The sequence below is a fragment of the Salmo trutta genome, chromosome 12, assembly GCF_901001165.1.
Source record: "Salmo trutta chromosome 12, fSalTru1.1, whole genome shotgun sequence".
Classification (NCBI taxonomy): domain Eukaryota; kingdom Metazoa; phylum Chordata; class Actinopteri; order Salmoniformes; family Salmonidae; genus Salmo; species Salmo trutta.
Window position 1 is genome coordinate 12,687,743 of NC_042968.1, and position 26,567 is coordinate 12,714,309.

The 26,567-nt window shown below is 41.9% G+C and overlaps 1 long non-coding RNA gene across 2 annotated transcripts; it reads left to right on the plus strand.

Annotated features, from left to right (window-relative positions):
* The first annotated feature begins 321 nt into the window (after positions 1 to 321).
* On the plus strand, positions 322 to 24,987 carry LOC115202938 (uncharacterized). 2 transcript variants are annotated; one of them, XR_003880084.1, is made up of 3 exons: positions 322 to 412; positions 14,147 to 14,237; positions 24,329 to 24,987. It is a non-coding gene; the product is annotated as an uncharacterized LOC115202938 (long non-coding RNA). The 2 variants fall into 2 exon arrangements; XR_003880085.1 differs by lacking the exon at positions 24,329 to 24,987 and adding an exon at positions 16,746 to 17,677.
* The last annotated feature ends 1,580 nt before the right edge of the window (positions 24,988 to 26,567 follow it).

Genomic DNA, 26,567 nt, shown 5'->3' on the forward strand with positions numbered 1-26,567 from the left:
GCTATTTAAAACAGCAACAGCGAATCAGTCGAGTCTTCCTTACTGCAAGATGCCTTCTTCTGCTCAAGTGAGTCAGGCACAAAATCCGAATCATGCGCTCTCCTTGTTTTTGTTGATACAGAATGGAAAGAATAGTAGGTTAGTTTTCTTTTTGACGGTGAGATCAAAATTATGCACACATCCCCATCCTCCAGATCTGGGACCGTCACAGACACTATCAGCTTTTTCTTTCAAATGTTTCCCCCACAGTAAAGAAAAAACTTACAGAGAATTTTCTGTATTATTTAGGGGGAAAGTGGAAAAATCATCCCTCTTTTTCAGATCATCTTCAAGATAGAATACAATTGGTCCGCTGTCTGCTGGAAAGGTTATGACTGTGGATGCAAATGATTTTCTCGCTAACCAGAACACGGTAAGTTGTCAAAGGATGTTTTCTTCTGCCAGATGTGTGTGTCCGTGTCTTTGCCGTGTCGTGGTTTTCCCAGTCTCACGCTAGTCAATAGTCAGACATATCTGACCGCAGAGGGGATCAATCCCTTGTTAGTGGCAAAGGAGTCGCTCGATAGGAACACGATCTCCTCTCCGTTCGCCAGGCTTGTTGAGGGATGAGAAAGAGCAGTCTTTCGCTGATTCTGGATGTTTTAGCCTAATCTCGCTGCGTATTCCGCTACACCACTGCATGCCGTTAGATCCGCCCAAGCATCTGTCCGTCTAACCATTGGCGCATCCATCAGTGTCACACGCTCTGCACACTCGTAACGACAATACCCCTCTCAGTAGACACAGCAGCCTCCGCATAGCGCCTCTACATTTCTGACACATTCGCTTTGGTCAACAAGCTGGAGATTTTCAGTGGTCTAATGGTCGACATTCTCATTTCCTAATACAAGAAATCAAAAGGGAATCAAGGCAGATTTGATGCAATCGGTAGCTTTTCACTAGCATTGCATTGAGACAGTGGGCTATGTAAAGCGGTGCGCCTCTCTGCCTCTAGTCGTCTGAAGCCTACTGTCAACTCTGGAAAGCCACTGCAACCTGAAAGAATCACTATGTGTTTTAATGCAAACTATGGAAACCATATACACATTTTGTCTCAGATGGACTGAAAACATAGTATCCAAAGTTGTATTTGGTTTGTGCGTAAAGGCGCGTAAAAGTGCTTTTTGGGAACGCACAAAAAGGCGAAGTGCAATAAAACGCTTTACTTGAGATATGCTGACTGATATCTCACAATGGTGCAGAGGACTAAATGAGTTGTGGAAGACAACTGGAAAGGATTGTCTGTGCAACTGTACAGAATTCAATAGGCCTATTATGAAATATTCTACTGAGAATTATTCAACATGTTTCCAAGACAATGTTGAAGAATGTGAGCTTTTTCTTTCTTTCTTTTTAACTTAGGGTGATAATTAGACGAAATGCAGGTGGTTGCATACAATTTTACAGTAGTACATAATGCATAGCAATTCGATAACTTGACCGTTCTCTTGGCGTAACTTTACTTTCAGTTCAGTATTAGGCTACATTTCTAATCTACTCTTAATCATTCGCTCCCTCTTGAAAAGAGTTTGCCAATGGCATAAGCAAAGGCTACGATACATGAGACACATTTAAATGTTTTTTAGGGATCGTGAAGTAAAATGTAAAGATGTCAATGATGCCCTGTGTGTGTGTGTGTGTGTGTGTGTGTGTGTGTGTGTGTGTGTGTGTGTGTGTGTGTGTGTGTGTGTGTGTGTGTGTGTGTGTGTGTGTGTGTGGCTGCGAGTTTCTACGAGTGAGTGACCAGTACAACATTTCAACTTCAAGATTATCGTCACGAAAACGCTATTTTTTTTTAAATAATAGGATTTAGCATGAACATATTTCTGCTCATTTCTTGTATACATATCCCTCATTCTGTTGGCAGGTATATGATTCAGGCCATTCTGTTTCCAGGTTAGGCCAAACATGCAGGCCATTACACAAGAATTTTTCCGCTCAAACAAAAGTTGAAGCGTGTGGTCATAACGTTAGAGTTAGTTTCCATGTTTAGCAGTGTGGCACATTTAGGCCTATATTTAGCTTTGCAGGGATGAGGCTATCTACAACTCTTCTCTTCAATTTACGATCAGATATGGATTCCTTGAAAAGTTGGAATTCTAATGACATTTAATGATTATTTAAACGTAACTTTATAAATCTTCATGTGGACCAGAAGTATAGAAGAAATAGGCCAAAAAGTGATTGTTGTTACTGATGTTTGTTCTGTTGTTAGCAGTTTGTAAACTACAACAGTTTTTTAAAATGTTTTTTTATTATTACTATTATTAATAATAATAATAACGATGTAGATTCATCAAATAAAAAACATGAACACATATTTTGTAATTACCCTTTATTTTAATACTAAGCCTGCGAGCTTTGCTTGGTAGTCTTCTGTGGGACTTTGGTTTATTTTTCTAGCCTAGGCCTACTCCTTATCATTATTATTGCAATAAGTGCACTCATTCTCTCGACAAGTATCTTACAGTAAATTACCCTTTGGTACGTGTGTGTGTCTCTCTCTGTATGTGTGTGTGTGTGTGTGTGTATGTGGGACAGAAGTCAGAAACGGAAAGAGTGAGAGGGGGAGAGGGCACATATTTAAGCTTCTCGACCTTTTTTGCTCGTTGACATGTAACTTAATCAGCACCTGTGTTTGTAACTGTGACAATGATTCGAGTGACCATGGTTATTGTAGAGGAAAATGTATTTCTATTTCCGTTCAGATACTGTTTTCTACTGTGCAATTATCAAGGTAAAGTGTTTTTTTTTTATCGCCCATGCATGTCACAGACAGCAAGTTTTTTGCAGACCTTACCTTGTAACATACTTTATAGACAAAAAACAAGCAAACAAAACTGTCTGTTTCATTTGCAATTTGTTTAATTAAAGTTTGGCAATGTCCAAATACGTCATATGCTAAGTTAAAAGTGTGATACTTTTCTTGGTATATATTTGTGATATTTATTTGATAACTTTCAACTCCATTTTGTCACTCAGAACTTGGAGCAACTTCCCCCATAACGCCTCCGTTACTCCAACACCTAGTTTGGATCTTTATAACTATCGTTAGACCTCCCTTTTCCTTTAGGGAGAATAAGACAGGGCCTTATCAAACATTGCAGGATCAAATTAGTGTTAGAGAAGAATCAGAACCCCACCTGGACTTTTCATATGATTTAGGGAAGTGTAGCCTATCGCATGTTGCCTCTAATGCCAAGTTTTGTTGATGACTATAAATCCTTTAGGCCTAGTCATTTTTATTTGGTAAAAATCACATTTTTCATTGGTTAAATCTGGTACTATTGTAATTTTTACTGTTAAAGTGTTGCCTAAAAGTGGTGCTATTTTATTCCATAACAATCAAACTTGTTTTTTCGTTTCAGTCTACTCGATTTTAATTTGATGGATTAAGACTTCCGTGGTGCTTTGGAATAGACTATCCCCCAAATATCATTCATTCAAAGTGACTTCTGAGTCCGTCTAATTTACTGTACTGTATCTCCACCGTGCTGTATCTACTCTATTTGTTGGGGTGGCACAGTGTGTTTCCACATTTTGCATCACTTTTTGCGTTTCCATCCATCCATACCTTTACATACCTGGGTTTTACCATTATCATATGAGCCCGCTGATTATTTTGGTTTAAAAAAACACTGAAATTATCTTACATTTTCATGTGTTTATGCACTTTTTTTTTTAATAATCCATCTATCAATCAATCAAGCAAAACATATGAATGTGTTTGTTAAGTCCTTTTTACATCAGCAGATGTCACAAAGTCCTCATACAGAACCCAGCCTAAAATCCCAAATAGCAAACAGTGCAACTGCATTGGTCAAATAGCATATTGTTCATTCATTTTTCATTCCAAACTTTGCACTACATTTGGTAAATATATCTAGCCCACACTGGATATTGGGCATTTCAGTAGGACTACGATATGTTCATCGACCAAACTAACTTATTTGACCAATGTTGCCTATAAGGTCAGGACAACGTTACCAAAAAGATTATTTACTACGTTCACCGCACCAACCGTGTTGTAGGACCACTCGAGTTTACGCAGCCGAGCAAGTGGCAAGTAATTAGCTGGAACGGTATTTGGAGCATCCGCTTTGATGCACACAGAGCGAGGTGGACCATCACTTTCACAAACTCACCAGAGGCTTACATAAAGCCATTATAACCTGCGGTTTGAGATAACATCTTTTACGAATAAAGGTTAATAATTGCCGCTACTGTGAACAATAGCTCCCTCGGGAATATTTGCAATAGACTCCCGTGGTGGCGACGCAGTCAGCTGCGACGCACCAGGGTCGGCTAGGTCATAAGATAGCAGCGCTGCGGGACCCATGGAGGCGCGCATCACACAGTTGCCAAACCTGCTCTCTGTCCTGGGGTCGAGGATGGGCTTGCAGCAGCCATGTGTATACTTGTCTTCCTCCTAAAAAGGGATATTTGGGAGAACTGGAGTATGAATGGATAAGAATGGGGTTTGTAAATAGTGCTCTGAGCCCGTGCACCATCAGGAATTTTATGGTGATGACATTGGCGAGGAGAGTGCGCTCACCTGATCCATTCAGTTTCACCGCACACTTGTTCCTAGTAGACTGTATAAAATGCGCAAGGAAGGGATTGGCTATAGAAGAAGAGGGGAAGTATTTGGTAGCTATAAAGGAAACAAGAGGCTTCTGGCAAATGAAATTCTAATGTGTGGAAAGAGGACTTAAGCCCATTGGTATCTCTGAGATCAGTAATATACCTATATGGATTAGTGTTTATTTATTAAGTACTAGCTCTCCCTTCCCAATGCATCCAGGATGCACAATCCTCAGGTGAAGTGAACGTTATCAAACTCATGAACCTACCTTTTTTTTCTCTAGAAGTAGATAAGGTGAATGCCAGCACCATTTTCCATATTCAGAGGTAAAATATGAAATAAAATATGAAATCATTTTTGTCACGATTTATTCCAAAAATTGCGTTTTCACATAGCGGCTATTAGCATAATAGGCCAACTCCAATTTAGGGCAGAGTTATCATCCAAAGCAACTCAAAAGTCAAACTCATCTCAACAAGACATATCCTGTGCTTTGACTCTGAAAACACAGAGATGGAATGTTCTAGGTAGTGGATGCAGGTATTTTATTGTCTCCCAGTGTCCTCCCTCTTCCATAGCTTGGTGTGCTGTGCGAGCTTGCAGGGTTGATAGGGCAAGTGCTGACCAGTCCTCTTTCTCTGTCTGTTACTAGGTCACCAAGCCTCCCCCTCCAACCCTCCCAGCCGCTAGCCACCAGGGAGAGGGTAATTTAAGCCCTCCTTGATGTACCCTATTCATCACTGTCCCAGAGACCCGTTTCAAAATTAAAGTCTGATCTACAAAGTTAAACCAAAATGAGATAAAAATTGGCAGAGGTCAAAGAGGGTTGGACGAGTCAGAATACAAGGTGGTGTTTTGCTGTGCTTGATTTATGTTTTTGAGGGGAATGGTGGAAAATGAATACATTAACCCGTTGTATCAGGTAGGCCTGTGTCACAGCCAGACCTGGCACTGGTGTTGTTTCAGCAGTGCAGTTGTTGATCCGGTCTGCAATAAAGGAAATAGACCTAGGTACCTCTCAAATAAGGTGGAGAGCATTGTTGCCTAGTATACAACGATGTAGGGTCAGTATTATTCTATGTATGATCTAATTGTATTCAAGCACATCTATTGAGTTGAATGGCACAGCAGATAATGCATTGCCTTTTCTCAGCGTAATGTTTTGCTCATAACTTTCATGGATTGTTTTTTGAGTTTGGGTCAATTTCATTCCAATTCAGTCAATTCAGGAAGTAAACTGACATTCGGATTCCAATTCCATTTTTCCTTAACGTGTTTCAATGACAAATATTTGGAATTGGTAAAATTTCAGTTTATTCCAGATTTAACTGAATTGGAATAGAATTGACCCCAGCCCATTAATCAATTTAATGTGTAGGCTATCTTCTAATTCATTTTCCCTGGATGAATATATTGCAGCTTGTTAGTATGTGTTTAAATAACTATGCTTGTTTGAAAATCAAACATAAGAAGTAAAACTACATACAGTTTACTGAGTTGTGGGTTTTGGATAAGCCATGTGACATGGAGTACTGCTGTGAGTCAATCCTTCCTTATGGTGAGTAAAGACGGAGAGAGAGAGAGAGAGAGAGAGAGAGAGAGAGCGAGAGAGTGATAGAGGTAGGGAGGGATGGAGTGAGAAATAGACAGAGGGAGAGGTATGGAGTGCAGACGGTAGAAAGGAAGACAGAGAGGGAGGAAGGGAGGGGGGAGGGAGGGATGGATAAAGATAAGGGGAGAGATAGAGAGAGAGTGTGTGTGTGTGTGCGTGTGTGTGTGTGAGTGCAAGTGTGCATGCAGTGTGTCTATGCATGCTTCTATGTGTGCAGTGTGTACATGTGCCTGTGTGTTTTGGTACAGTATGTCTGGGTGGGAGTGTGTAGGTCCTGATCCTAGGCGGTGTATGGTAAACAGGAACGCTTTCTGTGGCAGGAGGAATTTCCCCCAGCAGCCCCCTGTATCAGTAATAGTGCCGGTAATGAGCTGCAGCTGTCAGTGTGGTTTCCTCTTCTCGTCTGTGATTCATGTTCCAGCTCTGCAACTGGAACAAATGTTTACCCCGATGAGAACCAGACAAACAGGGAACCAAGCACAAATAAAAAAAGAGAAATGCTGGCCATTTTTGTGTTGTTTTCTTAATGTAAGTCACCCCTGATGTGCACACCTTATGGTAAACCCACTTAGAGCAGGTAAGAATGCAAAATAACAGATGATCTTCTCCAGCATTTAGGAAGTGACCTCATTTCTCATGTCTCTGTATTTTAGAGTTAAATAGGGTTGACCACTGAATTATCATGTCCTGTCGCTAACCCTAAGGTAGCCTAGTTTTGTACTTTGGTATGTGCTGTTATATCCATTTCTCTGATAATGCAACAAATAGAGACACAACATATACATGTTAATGATGTTAGACTGCTGGAACAAGGCGTTGAGCTGCATGCTAAGGAAGTACAGCGGCAGGTAGCCTAGCGGTTAAGAGCGTTGGACCAGTAATCGAACGGTTGCTGGTTCGAATCCCTGAACCGACGAGGTGAAAAATATGTCAGTGTGCCCTTGAGCAAGGAACTTAACCCTAATGGCTCCTGTAAGTCACTCTGGATAGGAGCGTCTGTTAAAATGTAAAAAATTAGGAAGAGATGAGATCACCTAGTTAAAGCCCAGTCTGCAGTGACGTCACCAGCAAGGGAACTGAATCACAGGCCTAGCCAGACGTGGTCAAGTCATTAGGAGGGTCATCCTACAGTAAAGTACAGTACAGGCTCTGCTCTCACTGTAGTGTGTGGACTCTGTTAGCCATTGACTTACACCAATAGTGACATACTACAGTTTGGCTTTAAACAGACTCCTACTGTAGAAGGGGGGCAGGTAGACTAGCAGCCAGTAACCGAAAGGTTGCTGGATCAAATCTCCATGCTGACGGTACATCCAGCTTGAGCAACTGCAATATCTGTTACAACAGACAGAGAAGGTTGTATAGCTTTCCATTCGTAGAACGTTCCCTGAATGTTACTAAAGTTTTCTTGTGGTTTTTATGGAAAGTTTTCTTAATGTTCTTAGAACAATTTGAGATAATGACTTGAAAGAGAACCATGAGAAAGCCCTGTGCTTCATTTTAGCCGGATTCTGCCAGAACAGGATCTGGCACCTCTCCGCTTTGGACAGTTTTTTCCGGGAACCTATTTTGCCGGATCCGGTACCTCTCGTGGCATGACATTTTTTCTCTAACTTTTTGCAATGTAAAAATTATAATAAAAGCGATCAATATTCATTCGAGTTGCCTCTTTGTTAACCTCTACGGGATCGGTCCCCCCCCCCTGCGGGACGGTTGAGCTAACGTTAGCTAATGTGATTAGCATGAGGTTGTAGGTAACAAAAAAAATCAGTACATAGACATGTCTGATATGGGCAGAAAGCTTAAAATCATGTTAATCTAACTGCACTGTCAAATTTACAGTAGCTATTACAGTGAAATAATACCATGCTATTGGTCAAGGAGAGTGCACAATTAGGAACTTGAAAATTTATTAATAAACCAATTAGGCAAATTTTGGCAGTCTTGATACAACATTTTGAACAGATATGCAATGGTTCATTGGATCAGTCTAAAACTTTGCACATACACTGCTGCCATCCAGTGGCCAAAATCTAAATTGCGCCTGGGCTGGAAAAATACAGTTTGAGCTTTCTCTTGCATTTCAAAGATGATGGTACAAAAATAAATAAAACAAAATTATTTGTATTATCTTTTACCAGATCTAATGTGTTATATTCTCCTATATTCATTTCACATTTCCACAAAGTTCAAAGTGTTTCCTTTCAAATTGTATAAAAAAATGCATATCCTTGCTTCAGGTTCTGAGCTACAGGTAGTTCGATTTGGGTATGTCATTTTAGGTGAAAATTGAAAAAAAGGGTCAGATCCTTAAGAGGTTTCTCCTGCCCCCACAAAAAAACATAATGTGAAAAAGTATATTTTCAGCCTGGGTCTAATATTCTAAGAGTTGATTTGGGTTGGGCCGGGTTTATGGTTTGCGCAACACTGTAACCTATGTTTGAGACCAACGCATGGCCGTGGTTGTGTGAGAAGAGCGCCAGTATCTCTCACATAACTAGAATGAGATTCACTTTCCATAATCCCTCTCTGCTCTGATAGGCATGAACCTGCAACTGTCATCTATCCAGCGTTGCACTTCATCATGTATTTCCTTATAGAATCATAGCTGCAGGAAGGGTTCTGGAGGAGCTGTAGCACCCCTGATCAATTTAAATATATTTACCAAAGTTATAGAGTTACTGCTGTCTGTTCAGAAATAAGTGAAATCATTCAGAATAGCAGAACTACACCATGAGAAGGCCTATCATTTAGACACAGAGGATCAATAGCTTCTTTAAAAAAAATTGCTAGCTGTGGTTTGTAGTCCAATAACAAGGAATAACCTACACCTGGCACAAATCTGTCAGTGACAAAACAGCACGCATACAAAACAGGTCTTTCTCAATATTTCAAATACAATCGAGGGAAAACACAAGCCGGAAAGCAAATGGCTCATGCTACGCTGTAGGCTACCAAAATAGTTGATCTACTTCTAAGTATTGTTTTACAGAAGAGAGAGAGAGAGAGAGACAGGCTTTTGGAACGAGCACATCGTCCGTCACCAGCCAGGGAGCTGCGCATCATTGGGGGAGTCAGTGAAACTGGAAACCATTTTTAGGACTTTCATTTCCACCTCATACTTTAGCCTACAATATGTGTCTCCACACACCTCAGCCTAGTCAGTGTCAAAGTAGCCTGTGCGGTAAAAAATAAAAAATAAAAAGTGCGTTATTAAATATGATTCTGGCAAAGTCTCCAGTCATGTAGAATTATGTAGAACTGCATTTTCCCGGACCCAAGGCTACTAAAATGTAAAAGTGCCTCTACTATACTGCTCTATGCCATTACGCAAATGTGATGATATGCATGCTATGCTTTATTATAAATGTGATATTTTTTTCTCATCCGTTCCGGTACCTCAGTACTCTCATGCTCACTTTATGTTCCGGCACCTCCCTATTTACAAATGAAGCACTGAAGAAACTTGTACGAAACGTTATGCTGAAGTACTGAAATTCCCACAGAAGAACTTGTTTTCTTAATGTTCTCTGAACTATTTGAGAACGTTCCCAATGTCAAACAAGTTGGAGAACGTTCCTAGAACATTAACAACATTTACATAAAATGTAACCATTTTTGAACTTTTCGGAAACATTCCATTAAAGTAATGAAATACCAAGAGAATAAAGTTTTTTTTTCAAGTTCCCTAAATGTTCCAAAGCCAAGCAAATATCCTGAACCATTCCCAGAAAGTTGTGCAAAGGTTGTCTACAGAATAACCACAGGACATCTACGCTCTCACCAATCTCTAAGGAACATATGGTTCTCAGAACGTTATGTGCTAGCGAGGCAGTGACATTTTTATGCAAGCCATTGTTCAAATGGTGAAGATAGCTTAATCAGATCAGGCTATTGTGTTTGAGTGTGTGGGGGTTTCATTGGTGATTTATTCATAGCAGTCACTTTTCCCTCCATCTCAGATTCACTTCCATGTGTTTCCCCCCTCAGAGCCCGTGGAACTGTGACTCAGAAGACGATGATGTGCCATGTCGTGCTATATATCCTCCCTGTTGCATTAATCATGCTTTTTAATTAGTGCGGCCCGGCTTTATTAATTACGACGGATGTCTCGCTGATACAGCCTCCCTCAATCGCCCCGCCCTCCTCATTTCACACACAAACTCCAGTCATCTAGACCTTAACCCCGCCTCAGACTACGCTGAGATGTCTCAAGAAAGGAGCTAGAGACACAAAGAGAGAGAAAGAACAGAGAGAGGGAGGGAGAGAGAGAACAGAGAACAGAGAGAGAACAGAGAACAAAGAGAGAACAGAGAACAGAGAGAGAGCAGAGAGAGAGAGAACAGAAAATAGAGAGAGGAGGGAGAGAGAGAGAACAGAGAACAGAGAGAGAACAGAGAGAGAGAGAACAGAGAACAGAGAGAGGGAGGGAGAGAGAGAACAGAGAGAGAACAGAGAACAGAGAACAGAGAGAGAACAGAGAGAGAACAGAGAGAGGGCGGGAGAGAGAGAGAACAGAGAGAGAGAGGGATAGAAAGAGAACATAGATTTAGGAAATTACTGGCCCTGAGGTAGGGAAAGACACATCATTAAAGGGAAATCAGGTGAGGAAGAATGAGGGAGAAGTGAGAGAAGGAAGGAGGGCCATAAAGAGAAAAAGAGAGCAGAAAAAAATAAGTGAGAGAGTTTGAGAGAGAGAGAGAGAGAGAGAGGGAGCATGCATGAAGCAGCAACACACATCCCTTTCATGTTGGCCTCAGAACAAGCCGCCTGCCTGTGGAATGAGCCAGTCCAATTGTGAGACGCTTTCTCAGACTTAAGGCTGCGGATACAAATCACGAGTTTCGCTCTCGTCACGTCAGCCGTGCGAGAGCCACTTCACCGCACCGGTGTTTATCTTGCGCTGACATTCTCTGCGCCTTTATTCCCCCACCACTCCTGAGTAGGATCTTTCTCGCTAAATAGACAGTGAGATGGATGAACTTAATGGCCGAGAGGAGGAGGGGGAGAACAACCCATCTCCCACTGTGACATCCTCGAGATCCTCCAACGTTATGAGGGGAACGATATGACCGGGGCCATTTGATTTCATACGTATACCCAACCCCCATTTAGCCACAGTGGGGAGTGGAGGGAGGAGGGAGGGAGCGGAGCAGAAAAACCTCAGCCCCTCCTATCCTATCCTTCCTAACCCCTGAAGACTGGAGGCAGACCCATCTGAAGGAAGACTCGGTCCGTGTAGGACACGTTAATGTTAACGTTGTGTTGAGGAATCTGCCTGTGGATCAACCTCCCATCACATAGCATCATGGTGACCCTATGCAGACTCAAACAAACTGTCGCAGTTGTGTGTGTGTGTATGTGCGTGTGTGCGTGTGTGGGACAGCTGTGTGTGTGTCAGCTGTGCGTGTGTGGGGGTAAACGTGTGCCCCTAGGCTTCCGCGGTCTCCTTTACAAGCCACTGATTAGCCCCCCCTCGGCACAGGAGGGACACTATCCAAGCTGACACTCTGTACTGGGCTCTTTATACTTTCTGCCTGTCTGAATTACCGTTGCTACACACAGGCCTACACATCCAAAGGAATCTGTTTTAGCCCATTTTACCAAAAGCAGTAAGAGCATAAGGAAGCATCATGGCGGAGGTCAAATCTTTAAATGATTTCCATCTTAGCCCCAGGATATGTTTGGTTTTTGTTCTTTTCTCAATGTTTATCTCACACCTCAAGCAACGTTGTTCCATTTCAGTTTTTATTGTGATTATCGTGAAAATGGGATTGACGTTTCGGAGTTGCGTCGTCACTGACCGGCAGCAGCACCTACAGAAAGGCTCAGACGTTCAGCATCTGTAGGTCTAGATGTTTTCTGAAGGGTTTCCTGTTGAAATACAATCTCCCAGTGAGAGGATCAAGTGCTCAGCTTCAGTCTCAGAGCTGACTCACTCCATCTCCTCTTTTGTGGCTATGGGGATTTGGGAAGTGCTATTCCTTTAGCTGTCTACGGATGACCACAGATGCCCTGACCCAAGCCAGCGACTCACAGCTAAATCCACACTTTCAATGTTGGGATCATCATCATTATTCTGCCAGTGGACAGGTGCATGTGAGCACAGTTCTGATGCCCACCATCTCTGAAGGGGAAGCACAGGGGTCGTAGGTCAAATGTGCATGCCGGGGATTACTGAGCAGGCCGGGGTCCAGAACAAAGACCCCACGCAGAGAAGGGGTGTGTGTGTGTGTATGTATGTGTATGTAAGAGAGTGTGAGTGTGTGCGTGTGTCTGCGTGTGCAAGCGAGTGTGTGTGTGTGTGTGTGAGAGAGAGAGAGTATGGGGGGGATGCTGGTAGTGCTCAAGAGAGCGTGGAAATACACATCATTACTCCCCACATAAATCTGAAGTGCCCTCCCTTTCTCTCACCCTCTCTTCCCCCTCATCCTCCCTTTCTCTCACCCTGTCTTCCCCTTCACCGTCTCAGCAGAGCTAGGTGGTGTGAACTGCTGCCTTTTTCTGTAATACACTGGGAACCCCTCTTGTGTATTATGTAGTATGAAACCTGTGCAACCTTCTCTCTCACCTTTCTCAGCCCACCCCATCTGCATCCAACACACACACTCAACCTCAGGTGGCTGTGTTTGCTGCAGTGTATGCGTGTGTCAGAGAGTGTGTTGATTGGAGGGCCCTCTGACTTCTAGCAGAACCTCAGGCCGTCTGAAGTGTCACAGCAGAGCCGTGTCCTATTGTTTTGGAGAGCCTTTTCCAACCACGCGTCGTGTAAAACGTCAGTGAAACCGTGTGATCTGTACAAATGAATGTGATACATAAAACCGGCTCGCCTCCGCTTGGGTCGGCGACAGTGTTTTCAGGGGAGAAAAAAAGCACTTAGCAGTGAAGTTGCTTTGCGTATTGTATTCTGATGAAGTCGTTACTCAGAACCAAATAGAAGGAAAGGCGGGGGAAAAAGGGTTGTAATTTTAGAGCTTGGCGGGGCCGGATTTATCAGGTGATTTCGGCATTTCCACTTTCCAAATGTGTCTTATTCTGCCCTCCATATAACATGATTTGAATTGTCATTTAAAATGTCTCCCACTCCTCCAGTGTTTTTTTATCAAGAGTTTTTCTCCTTATTTAGGACGTGACGTGTTTTGTCTATCAGCGTGACAGTCTGTCGCGTCCATATGATGGCCCATAATACCCCTCCGATGTTCAGTTCTTAAAGGGCATCATTATGTAGAGCTCAGTGTCTCCTACTCATCTGAAACTATGATCTCCCTCATCCATATTCTATATCCATTAAACAGTACACTTTTAACCACCCTCTGGATGGGTTCTAGTAGCCTAATGTGTAATTACTATGCTGAGTTGAGTTGAGGGCGTTCCGGCGGTGTGTAAAAACACTGAACTGCTTTCATGGTGCCAATCTTAGCCCCCGCTCCATTGGATCACAAACCTCTCTTAGCCGGTACCATGGTTACCAACATTAAGTGGACGCTATAATCATATCATTATCTCACCATTATGACCTTTTTGTCACCATTTGAAAGTAGATGAGATCCAAACAGCCATGATCATATGCTGGGGAAAATGCTCTGCTCAGGCCCAAAACGTTTCCCTACATTTTTTGTTGGAAAACTTTGCTGTCTGTTTGAACAAAATAAAAAAAGGTCGAGCTAGCGTTTCATGGCGTTATTCCACAGTGTATATCATTGTAGAATATGTTGCCGTTTCAATTGTTATATTTGACAACTGCCAAAAAAGGTAGTTAAACCATGTTTCTGTGGATGTTTTCACAGCTCTGATGTAAGCTAACACAAGGCCCAGATGGAGGACCGAGGACAACGGTGCCTGTTCCACTCAGGGTATTAGCTCAAGCATCATCACAATGTTCAGATTTCTTTCTCTCTCCCTTTCTGCAGGGCCGAGGGTCACGGGAGGTCACTGCCTCTCGCTGTGTCCCGGTAGCAGACACAGACGGTTAACGACCGGGCACAGCATCAAAGAGCCAGGGTATGTCCCCCCCCCCACACACACACACACACACACACACACACACACACACACACACACACACACATTCAGGCACACGCACGCATGCAGATGCACGCACACACACACACACACACACACACACACACACACACACACACACACACACACACACACACACACACTCACAAACAGCCAGGCCATTCTACGTCTCCTCAGCTCTCTGTCTCCCTCTAACTGAGTGACTGCATCACTCTGTGCTAAGTGGAAGTCTCACTCACTTCTCGTCCTCTAACGATGTCATCCTTCCCTCCGCAACTCACACATCACACATCAGTTAGTTATTTTGGGTGGGGGGCAGAGGGAGGGGGGCTGACAGTGAGGGAGGAAGTACACAGGAAGTACATTAGTTATCAGTCTCTGTCGTCTCCACCTTATCAGATCCCATCAGTATTAACCTGCTCTGGAAGCAGCCCCTCTCTTTTTCTCTCTTAAAAGTCTACCGTGCGCCACTTTAAACCAGGCCTCAGATCTAAATGACACTTCGCACTACACATGCATGAAGACAACTGAATAAAATATTTAAATAAAAGCCAGCAAAAAAATAAATAAAAAAGAGGACAGGAAAAAGCGAGAAAAAAAAGATTTTTTTTGTGGCAGGTCAAAAGGGATTTATTGGCAAGAGAAGGAGGAGTTTAATAAAGTTCACAGGAAAGAAAACATACTCACGATCTTGTAAGAGTAGGTTGTCTATGATCAAGCAGAATAATCATCACATTCAGCCAGTCAGAAAAGGTACAATGGGTTCTAATTGACAGGCCATCAGTGATTTTAGAGAGAATAATAAAGAAATATTTTCCTAAATGTAATTCTTGTTCTTGATTTTTAAATGGACTAATTGACCCATCCGATGTGCTGTGTGTCCCTCCAGCGTATCCGTACATGTAGGGGGTTGAAGGGGGTTAAAACAGGAGCAGTGGGGGGTGGGGGTTTGTCTGCATACTTTGCCATGATTCGGGAACCTCAGTGACCACACTAATTATTTTTCTAGTCAGCCGTGTGTGCAGAACCTGCCTGCTAGTTGTGCAAATGCTTATTTAAGCTGTGTAACTGACGTCCATATGGTTTTCATCATCATAAAGAAACGTCTGAGGGAGTTATGTTTTTACTAGGCAGGAGCAGAGACTTGTCTGTCAAGCCAGGGTTTGAATAGCCTTCCACAGGTTTATACTCAACAGTGTAACATTATGAATATTAAATATGCAATTGAAATGTGAAGTAGAGTATAACTGCTATGCATTTTTCTTGTTGAATCTACAAATGACAATAAATGAGCATTTGGCATGTCCTGTCTAATGTTGTCATCGCAGTTCCTGAAAGATTGTGGGTTGTAGCATGCGGTGACTTTCTACAGTCAACCGTATGTGTTCTAGCTTGCCCTGGTTCATTCTCTCATCATGAGGTATCTACAATAAAAGGCAATAAACAAGGTGCCGAACACATTTATAATAATCTACGACATGCAATAAAGCTTTCATTGTCTTCCACGCCCATCCGACCACACAGAGATACCCATCAGTTCCGGCGCGCACGCGCACGCACGCGCACACACACACACACACACACACACACACACACACACACACACACACACACACACACACACACACACACACACACACACACACACACGACATCAGTAGAGACCTAGTACAGGCTTGATATTGTTTACTTTCCTCCCAGCGTGTGCAGGCAGTGATGGTGAGTGATAATGTTTAGGCAGAAGGAATCATGGGTAGGAACTCCCCTGGAGTGAGAATGAAAGACTGAATCAGTCAGAGAACAGGAAATCAGGCCAGTGACATTAGAGATCAAGGCACAACAACATCTCACCTAAAGCATGTTCAATGGCACTTCGACACGTCTCACTAAAAAACGTTCCCATTGTGCTCCGAGTGTTTCCACGGCTTAATTGATTGTTAAAATGGGGGGAGGGGGACTTGGTCCACCTCACGCTCTCTGGCACCATCAGAGACATTTTTGGGGGTGTGTAATTTACTCATGAAAACCGTGATGTATTTTTCGCCCAGTAGTTAGCACAGTTTTACTTTAAATAAACGTTTAAATTCCAGCATGGGTTTGTGAATGAATAGAACAAAGGCAAAGCAGTAGATTTCTGTCTTGATTGTGCCCAGATGTGTGGTGGGATCTGGAGCTCGTTAAAGTTTGATTACCAGGAATATTCAGCCCAATTCAATAAATAGAGCTTTTAGAAGGAGAGTATTCCCATGTCACTGTTTCCAGGCTGAACTATTCCACTGCTGTTGATCTGATCTACCTAGTGTATAGACACTGTTACCTGCTACATGAATACAATACTATTGAAACAATACCATCGAAATTCATGGACTATCTTTGAAAAAAAAGATATATTCTAACAATGTGCTTCTTCTCTTTTGACTATTTTGTTACAATTACAATCACGTTGACATGTTGTGTTGCTGTGCGTGTGATTGTGATCATTTACAGCGGCCGGAGATGGAGAGAATACACCCTCGGCTCTCGTCTCTGCACTCACGCCGTCTCTGCACTCACTCCCTCTTTGCACTCACTCCCTCTCTGCACTTGCGTGAGAGATGATGAAATCACCATATGGAAAAATCCAATGTGATCTAAGCAAGAGGCAGAAAGGTCACAGGGAGTCAGGAAAATGGATGAAAGCTAATGATTATCTCAACCTTTATCTAATCAATAATCATTTAATCCCACAATATTATGGACACCCTATCCCATTTTCCGTTAACCCAGGCAGGATGACAGAGGCTGTATTGTTTCCTAAGGCAGCTTTATGGCAGGGGGATGGCTGGTATGTCTGGGAGGCAGTTTAAGGTGTGCTCTCAACTGCTCTCTGCCTATTAAGACACTCGTACGTAGTCTGAACATAGAAGATAATGCATTTTTTGAAATATTGAGTGTTTGAAACAGTGCGATCGGAATGGTATAGAATAACAATCTAGCAATTTCTAAATGGCCTACGGTTTTACCTCCATCAAACAGTAAATGTGGGTTCAATGAAATACCATCACATTACACAAATAGTGGATATTTGCAAAATAATACGTTAAATCATTTGTTAAAACTGAAAACTCCATTATGTTCTTTGGCTTCTTATGATCACCAAAACACATATATTTCTCTATCAGTCTGTGTCTCTAAGGAGTTTGTGTTTGATACCGTTATGCTGCAGTAATTTGTACCGTTATGGCCCATTTGGAGTGACACCATCCTCTGTGACTGGGAGTGTGTCTCCAGTGTCTGTCTGCCCAGTGATGCCATCTTCATCCTAACCTTATTGCTTTTAATGACTCCCTCTTTCCTTTCATTAATTCTTTATCGATTCCTTCTGACGTCTGGTGAATTAATTTTCAATTACTGCAAATAAAAAAAATGTAAAAAACCCACTAATGTCTGGCTCCAGCTATACGTATGAGTGTGTATAAGCATGCGTGTGTACAACAATGTGGTACGGGGATATTCTTACTTTCCCTTCCTCCATTCTTCTTCTCTCAGTCCTTCTAGCAAAGGACTGGGGGGGAGAAATGTTCATCTTCAAAAGTCCACACCCAAACACTCACGCACACGCACGCGTGCCCACACACATCCTCAGACTAAAAGACACACACACAAGGGAGCGTGTGAATCCGACGGAGAGAAATTGTACTAAAGGTCACAGTGTGCTAATGGCGCAGGCTATCTTACATGAAATAAGTCCAGACACTTTCGACAGGTCTCTCAATGTCACAGAGCAGCCTTTCGCTGCTGCCCGGCCCTGACGTGACTGGAAAGCAAGGTGAGGTGAGGTCCTCTGCGTTGATGTGCGTTTGTGGAGAGAAGTGCAGCACAGAACTGGACAGTCGTTTCATTTCATGTACTGTACTCTTCAAATATCCCCGACAACATCCTGTAAGCATAGCCAACCAGTGCAATCTATTCCATCGTCATTTTTAAGAATAGGAAACACACCAATACTCGATAGACCTGCTTAGTATTAGACTCCGAAGTACAAGGTCAATGTTAAATACCCACAGGTCATTAATTACAGCAATTATTCACTTTCATTTCTCTGACACATATTGACTGTTGTTTTTTAATGCGCCCAACCTAAGCCGCCCGGAAGACTTGACAGCAAAATAACAGAATTGTTTAAAGTGAGCCACCATTTTAACAGAGCACTGGGTATAGTCATGGATTTCTTCAAATGTGATATGAAATGTGAAGATTTTTTGTCAGTTGTCCAATTATTGCACATTACTGTGATTCAAAAGCATTAGGGAGTTCGATAGAAAACAATACAGAACATACAGTATGTGGGTCTACTACTGTATTCAACCAGGAACGAGTGCTGGATAGATTCCATTAAAATGGCTATTGAAAGTATGAAAATAAGAAAACGACCCTATGCTTTGTAAAGATATGTTGCAGAATGTAAGAGGCCAACTGCTTGTGTTGCTAAGCGGCTGTGTAGGCAGCTGTGTACTCGTATGTATTTGCCCTGCATGTATGTCCTGACCTCTCGTCCTCTCTGTGTTTATGTTGTGTGTGCACGTGTGTGAGTGTGTGTGTGTGTACGTTATGTCCGTGTTCGTGTGTGTGTATTTGTGTGCGTGTGTCCTGACCTATCTCCGTCTCTGCTCATCCCCCCTATGAGAGTAGCGTGAAATACAGCTCTGTAATTGTCTGGTCTGGCCCCTACATTCCTTACCCAGGCGACCGCCTCGGCTCCATGTCACTTTAACAACCTGCAATTATCACCACAATGGAGATTTCAGGTTAAAAGTGTCTCGTAGAGAATATAGATACATTTTCCGTCAATAAATTTCCCTCTCCGCCTAGTTTCTTCTAAGTCAAGTACCCCCCCCCCCCCGCCTTGATTGACATTTTGACCACAAAATTGTAACATGTCTGTTTGTGAGAGGGATTGTCTTGCTCCAAAATTAGCTAACCATCAAAATAAAATAGGATAAGTTCATCATGGTGTCATTTCACAGGAATATTGATTATTGCAGACATACAGGATTTGGAGCGGATTTCCCATAAAAGCAGTAGCCACTGTGTCTTCTGCAGACAGTAAAGCACATGAAGGATGCAGTGATATACAGGCCTGGAGAGCATCGTTCCCCTAACATTGTCTGTTCGCATTTAACCTTTGCTAAACCAGGTCTTCTCTTTACTTGGAGAAAGGCTGAGGATTGTAATGGAAAATGGGATTCATTTCCATTTTTGTTAGAATACCATTATATACGATACCCTTCACAGCACTATTTGTGCACAACGTTTGTGTGCTGTTCTAAATGTATAATTGTCGCTGAAGGATCATGTTGCGTGAAAAGATCACTAAGAAGACAGACACTAGACAGTCCAACATGAGATGTCCTGTTTTTATCCTGCGCTGGAGAAACTGAAGTAAATCAGCCTATGTCTGTTGGAATCCTGTTGGAACAGTAAACAACGTCAGCGCCACATCTCCCCGACACTACTTCAATCAACTTTTTAGACTAGTCACCTTCATGTCACTCGAACTGTTATTTAAACGAAGGAAAACCACCTTGTTCAGCTACCTACAGGGGGAAAATGTTTAACAACTAGCGAGACCTTTAGGACCAATGAGGCGAGGGGTCAATACAGCTCAGCTCGTCCAACAATAACCAAAAATGAACATAGGAATTGTTTAACCATCCAATCAGATTTTGGCCATGTGATTCTCAGTGTTAAACCCAACAAAAAGTAACCGCCCAATCGGATGCAGAGTAAGTGCTTCAACATGCCTATAAGAACTAAAGAGTTGCCTCAGCAGCCAACTGGATGCCACGTAAGTGCTTCAGTATGAGTATGGGAAATATAGGAGAGCTTAACCAGCCTCAGTCATACTGCTGTAACGAAAGCCAGATTGAAAGAGGGTTTGGATTGATTTCCAACATCTTGATTTGATATCCTGAATTAATTATTTTAACTTGAATAATATATAAAGGAAAATAAATGGAGAACACACGAGGGAACAAGAGAGGGCTTCACTACTGCTGAGTTATCTCATGGCCAATCTCACCCGCAAGAATACTCTCAGCTGTGTGTGTGTGTGTGTGTGTGTGTGTGTGTGTGTGTGTGTGTGTCTCCGTGTGTGTTTGTGTGTGTGCGTGCGTCCATGTCTGTGTGTTTGTGTGCGCATGTGAGCATGCATTCATAGACACGTCAGCGTGTTTGTGTATCGGTGTGCATGCAGAATATGTGTCCAACATATTCAGTTGAAGTCGGAAGTTTACATACACCTTAGCCAAATACATTTAAACTCAGTTTTTCACAATTCCTGACATTTAATCCCAGTAAAAATTCCCTGTTTTAGGTTAGTTAGGATCACCACTTTATTTTAAGAATGTGAAATGTCAGAATAATAGTAGAGAGAATAATTTATTTCAGCTTTTTCACATTCCCAGGGGGTCAGAAGTTTACATACACTCAATTAGTATTTGGAAGCATTGCCTTTACATTTTTTAACTTGGGTCAAACGTTTCTGGTAGCTTTCCACAAGCTTCCCTCAATAAGTTAGGTGAATTCTGGTCCCTTCCTCCTGACAGAACTGGTGTAAAGGAGTCAGGTTTGTCGGCCTCCTTGCTCACACACGCGTTTTCAGTTCTGCCCACACATTTTCTATAGGAATGAGGTCAGGGCATTGTGATGGCTACTCCAATACCTTGACTATGTTATCCTTAAGCCATTTTGCCACAAATTTGGAAGTATGCTTGGGGTCATTGTCCATTTGCAACCAAGCTTTAACTTCCCGACTGATGTCTTGAGATGTTGCTTCAATATATCCACATAATTTTCCAGACTCATGATGCCATCTATTTTGTGAAGTGCACCAGTCCCTCCTGCAGCAAAGCACCCCCACAACATGATGCTGCCACCTCCGTGCTTCACGGTTGGGATGTTGTTCTTCGGCTTGCAAGCCTCCCCCTTTTGCCTCCAAACATAACGATGGTCATTATGGCCAAACAGTTCTATTTTTGTTTCATCAGACCAGAGGACATTTCTCCAAAAAGTACGATCTTTGTCCCCATGTGCAGTTGCAAACCGTAGTCTGTTTTTTTTATGGCGGTTTTGGAGCAGTGGCTTCTTCCTTGCTGAGCGGCCTTTCAGGTTATATCGATATTGGACTCGTTTTACTGTGGATATAGATAATTTTGTACCCGTTTCCTCCAGCATCTTCACAAGGTCCTTTGCTGTTGTTCTGGGATTGATTTGCACTTTTCACACCGAAGTACGTTCGTCTCTAGGAGACAGAACGCGTCTCCTTCCTGAGCGGTATGACGGCTGTGTGGTCCCATGGTGTTTATACTTGTGTACTATTGTTTGTACAGATGAACATGGTACATTCAGGCGTTTGGAAATTGCTCCCAAGGATGAACCAGACTTTTGGAGGTTTACAAAAAATTTTCTGAGGTCTTTGCTGATTTCTTTTGATTTTCCCATGATGTCAAGCAAAGAGGCACTGAGTTTGAAGGTAGGCCTTGAAATACATCCACAGTTACACCTCCAATTGACTCAAATTATGTCAATTAGCCTATCAGAAGCTTCTAAAGCCATGACATCATTTTCTGGAATTTTTCAAGCTGTGTAAAGGCACAGTCAACTTAGTGTATGTAAACGTCTGACCCACTGGAACTGAGATACAGTGATCTCTGTAAATTAATGACTAGCACTTTCATGTAGAGAATAGGGGGGCCATTTCAGACCAAACAAACACAATGCTTCGTTATTATCACTTAATCTTATTAAGTTTGTACTTAGCCTACTGTACACCATGTATTCTATTTACTGTATAAATGACCATGCCATGTTAGAATCTGTTTGTTCTCTTATTTTTATGGCTATATTTTTGTTTATTTGAAAATAAGAGTAAATAGCAACCGTGGTTATGAAGCACATGGTAGAACCATAACACTACTGCAAGTCCATCACACCAACGTCATATCATTGTACTGTATTATGTGTTAAGTGAAATCATTTTTCTTTAAACAATTGTTGGAAAAATGACTTGTGTCATGCACAAAGTAGATGTCCTAACCGACTTGCCAAAACTATAGCTTGTTAACAATACATTTGTGGAGTGGTTGAAAAAACAAGTTTAATGACTTCCGACTTCAACTGTATGTGTGTATGTGAACGTGTCTGCATGAGAGTTTGGGTTCCAGATACTGTTATGTGAATATTTGTGTTTCTCTGTCAGATGGTTGCAACAGTAAGACGTGTGTGAGTGGCAGTTTGTTTAGAGAATTTATTAGGAGTTTGCGAGTGGCCTAGATGGAAAGCTCTGACTCACAAAACCATCATACATTTTTTTGAATCTATTAATAGATATACAGTGCCAGCATTCCAGGTGAAGCTGGTTGAGAGAATGCTAAGAGTGTGCAAAGCTGTCATCAAGGCAAAGGGTGGCCACTTTGAAGAATCTCAAATATAAAATATATTTTCATTTATTTAACACTTTTTTGGTTACTACATGATTTCATATGTGTTATTTCATAGCTTTGATGTCTTTACTATTATCCTGCAATGTACAACATAGTAAAAAGAAAGAAAAACCCTTGAATGAGTAGGTGTGTCCAAACTTTTGACTGCTCCTGTACATTCGTGGAGTGGTTGAAAAAACAAGTTTAATGACTCCAACCTAAGTGTATGTAAACTTCCGACTTCAACTGTAAGTGTATGTTCACTTCCGAAGGAAAAAACGATTGATTGTATCTATTCAGTGGAGACACAGTATGCAATACATTGCTTTAGAATAGTAAGACATACCGGAGCCTTCAGTGTGCTCCTTATTGAATCAAAGATACTGCAAAATAAAATGTCTAATACTCAACAAGGTGGGTTGCTGGCAAGGCATCAGTTATTGGTGGTTCACCTTCCCTTTTGATTGTAGTTATTGATAAAGTAATCTACTTTCCCAACCCAGAATATTATAAACTATCATCAGCATAACTCATTTCCCTTACAGGTACTTTTGCCTACTCATTCTGCAGTAGAATGAGAGGAAACACTAAACACCTTTTCGACACATCCTCTGAACAGGGCTACACAGCTTCACTGCCAGCACTCGATTGGAAGGTGGTACCTTCCCCCTTCCACCCATCCCACTCGCATCTGACGCCCAGATTATCATAAAAGAAGGCTACTGTCAGCATGCGCGTGATTTACTGACAGCCTGAGCCTATCAATCTCGAAGTTCCGATTAAAAGTACAAGACTCGAGTTCTCTGTCTCTCCTTTTTATTTGAATGAAAGAGAAAATAAAGGGAGGCCTTTGAATTTCATAACTTCCAGAAAACTCTGGCAAGTATTCAGTGTGCTCTACTTTTGTCTTTCAACCTCGCCACAGGAGGCAGCGCTCATCCGCAGGAGTCAGCGCTCAGGACATCGTTCTCATTTCAAATTGCCATCGAACCTTCAGATGAGCACTGCACTGTGACCTCGGAATACAAAAAATACTGACATCAGATTTTTCTTATTGACATGTGCTCTGCTTAAGAGCACTTCTAAGTGAACCAAAGCTCATACCATCTCACATTAAAAACACTACTTTACATTTCCCTCCCAAAAAATGTATATTTATAGATGTATATAAATATGTCGGCTAACTTTGTGCCTGTTTTTATATTTAAGTTCAGCAAGGATAGCGCTTAATCACCAGGACAAATACACATTCACTTTTGAATTCATCTACCCCAAAATCTCCATTTCAATATGGTAAACCATTCTCATTACCCAAACAAAAAATTCAGTCTGTAGGAGACAAAAGGGCAGTGAGACAGGACTCTTGCTCACTTTTAACCCATTTTAATTTACCACTGACTAAATATATATCTTTGAATTCATTGAAGGTTAAAAGCTTCCTCCGATAACACCTTGTCTTCTCTCTTTGGTATTACAGTGTCATCACTGCAAAACCCTGTCAACCTCAGAGTGATGTGTCAGTCATGCATTCAATAATAATGGCTTGATCATTTTTAATGTTTAGAGGAGGAGATCACAAAGTCGTTAACTCTTTTCTGACTCTCTCAGCAGTTAGTGGCGATGTCACGGCGGTGTCGGAGTGAACCGTAATGTATTGTGCTGCAAACAAGAAGGATTGCAGGATCCCTGCCTCCCAGCCCGTGGGAGCCCGCGGTGACGCCGGAGCTCAGGTATATGGATGGCCTGAGGAGGTGTCCATCATTCATAAAACATGCCTCCGTACGCGGCCGAATTGATCTTGCAAAAGAAGCAGGGTGGCACAGCAACCACTTCATTAGTCTTCTCGCGCCACAAATCACCCTGCGCTAGCCTCCAAGGGACCGCAGCCACCGCAGCCACCCTCAGCTCAGCTCTCCTCTCCTCGAAGGCCCGGGGGAAAGGGGGGCTGGTTAGATAACAACACCATGATCACAGTGTTATAACAGCTTGTTAGCATTGTGTTAATGTTAGCTCAACATCAGAGTGATGGTACAACACAGGCATGGTGAAGGTCTAGCACTGAATTAGAAATGAGCTCAGATCAAGAAGGAGGCGACATCAGAGCAGCCAGAGCAAAACAAAGTTAAAAAAAACGTTGAAATGCACACAAATCTTGTCAATGGTAATTGATAGCTAGTGGTCATTTCGAGAGTCCCGGATGAAATCAAGTGCCTTCTCCATAAAACAATGTCAAATATTGATGATATTTATTTTTCATAGTTCCAAAATGAATTGCCCCATTCCTCTACTATTTTTGATGAATGTTTTTTATTGCCTTTTTTGTTGTTGTTGGAGCTGCTCGAGAGAATTGAGCATCGTCTTTTCTGCAAATGTTTCCAGCTCACCAGAGAAACCCTGGAGGACACAACCATCACTGGCCATAATATCAGATCCTCTCTGCTTCGCTCTGAATTTGCTGGCTAAAATGCAAGGATATGAGGAAAATACAAAACTTAAGGCCTACGTCCCTTTTTTATGTTTACTGATGACATTGGTTGACGTTAATATCTTCATTAAAGGAATTATACGTGATGAAAATAAATAATCAAATTTATCTAGTAAAATCACGTTTTCTATCAAATTGTCTGTTACACACATGCAGTGCATACAGCAAGCAGCCTGATCACTAGAAAATTACTTTGATTTCGAACGTTTGAAAAGGTCTTGAGAACGTCGATACAGTGTATGCCTTTGTAGTGTGGTAATATTTAATATATTTATATACAGCATACCTTAGATGTGAGCCGTAATAAGACTAATCAATTAGCCTATTAAAATGTTTATCTGACTCTCAATAAAGATTATTTAGCAATATGCAAGAAATTACAGTTGAGTTACAGCAATAGGCAATCAAAAAATGTCTGAGAATGGAATTCTTTGTAAAATGAATGGATTCACTTACAAGGCATAAAGCTTAAGTTATAAAGCATTAACAAGCATTACAAGGCATTATTCTAAGCCTGATCAGAGAGGGGGAGAGAGAGAGAGACAAAGAAACCATGGCTTGAGCCATAGCTCATGGGAGAGGGAGAGAGAGAATGTAGGTATCTCTCCAGCGTATGTCAGGAGCTAAAACAAAAAGAGACAATGAATGTAAGACACTTTATGACATCTGACCATGTTTAAATTCAAAATCGGAGTTGTTGACCAATTGCATTACCCGTTGAGTTAACCTCAAATTAGATATCAGACCTACAGACCTGTAAAGACAACATAACCTCTGCTACCCAGAAGTGTGACAGATAACGAGGCATTCCTAAAACAACACAAAGCAATCCTTGCTTACAGTAGATAAGAGTCACTCCGGGGGCTAGGCCGCCCTACATAATCCTCCTTTGAACTCATCTGATTCTGCATCAGACAGAAGTGTTCAAAACCGGACGGCCAGCACTGTAGTCACTGTAGACAATCTTCAGAACAGCAGTTCATGGCCCTTGCAGCATCACTTCAAAAATGTCCGTTTGGCGGGTAGCATTGTCTTCTTTAGACATGCAAATGTTCTTAGGTAACATCTTCCCTGCGAACAAGTTAGAAAGGAATGCTCCATTATTTGTAAGAGCAAAACCCAGAACTGAAGGTACGCCAAGACATCACATAATCATTCACATTTCAATGAACATAAAACTGTCTGTTTATCTGATTGGATTGGTCAATAGCAACTTCATATGTGGTCGTGTCAAATCAGCCAGATGAATATAAAATATATCAAAGATCACTGCATCATATAAAATATGATATGAAAACAAACTCCTTGTCTTAACAGGAGCCATTACATTTGGTCGAGCAAACTGTATACATCAAAGAAAGT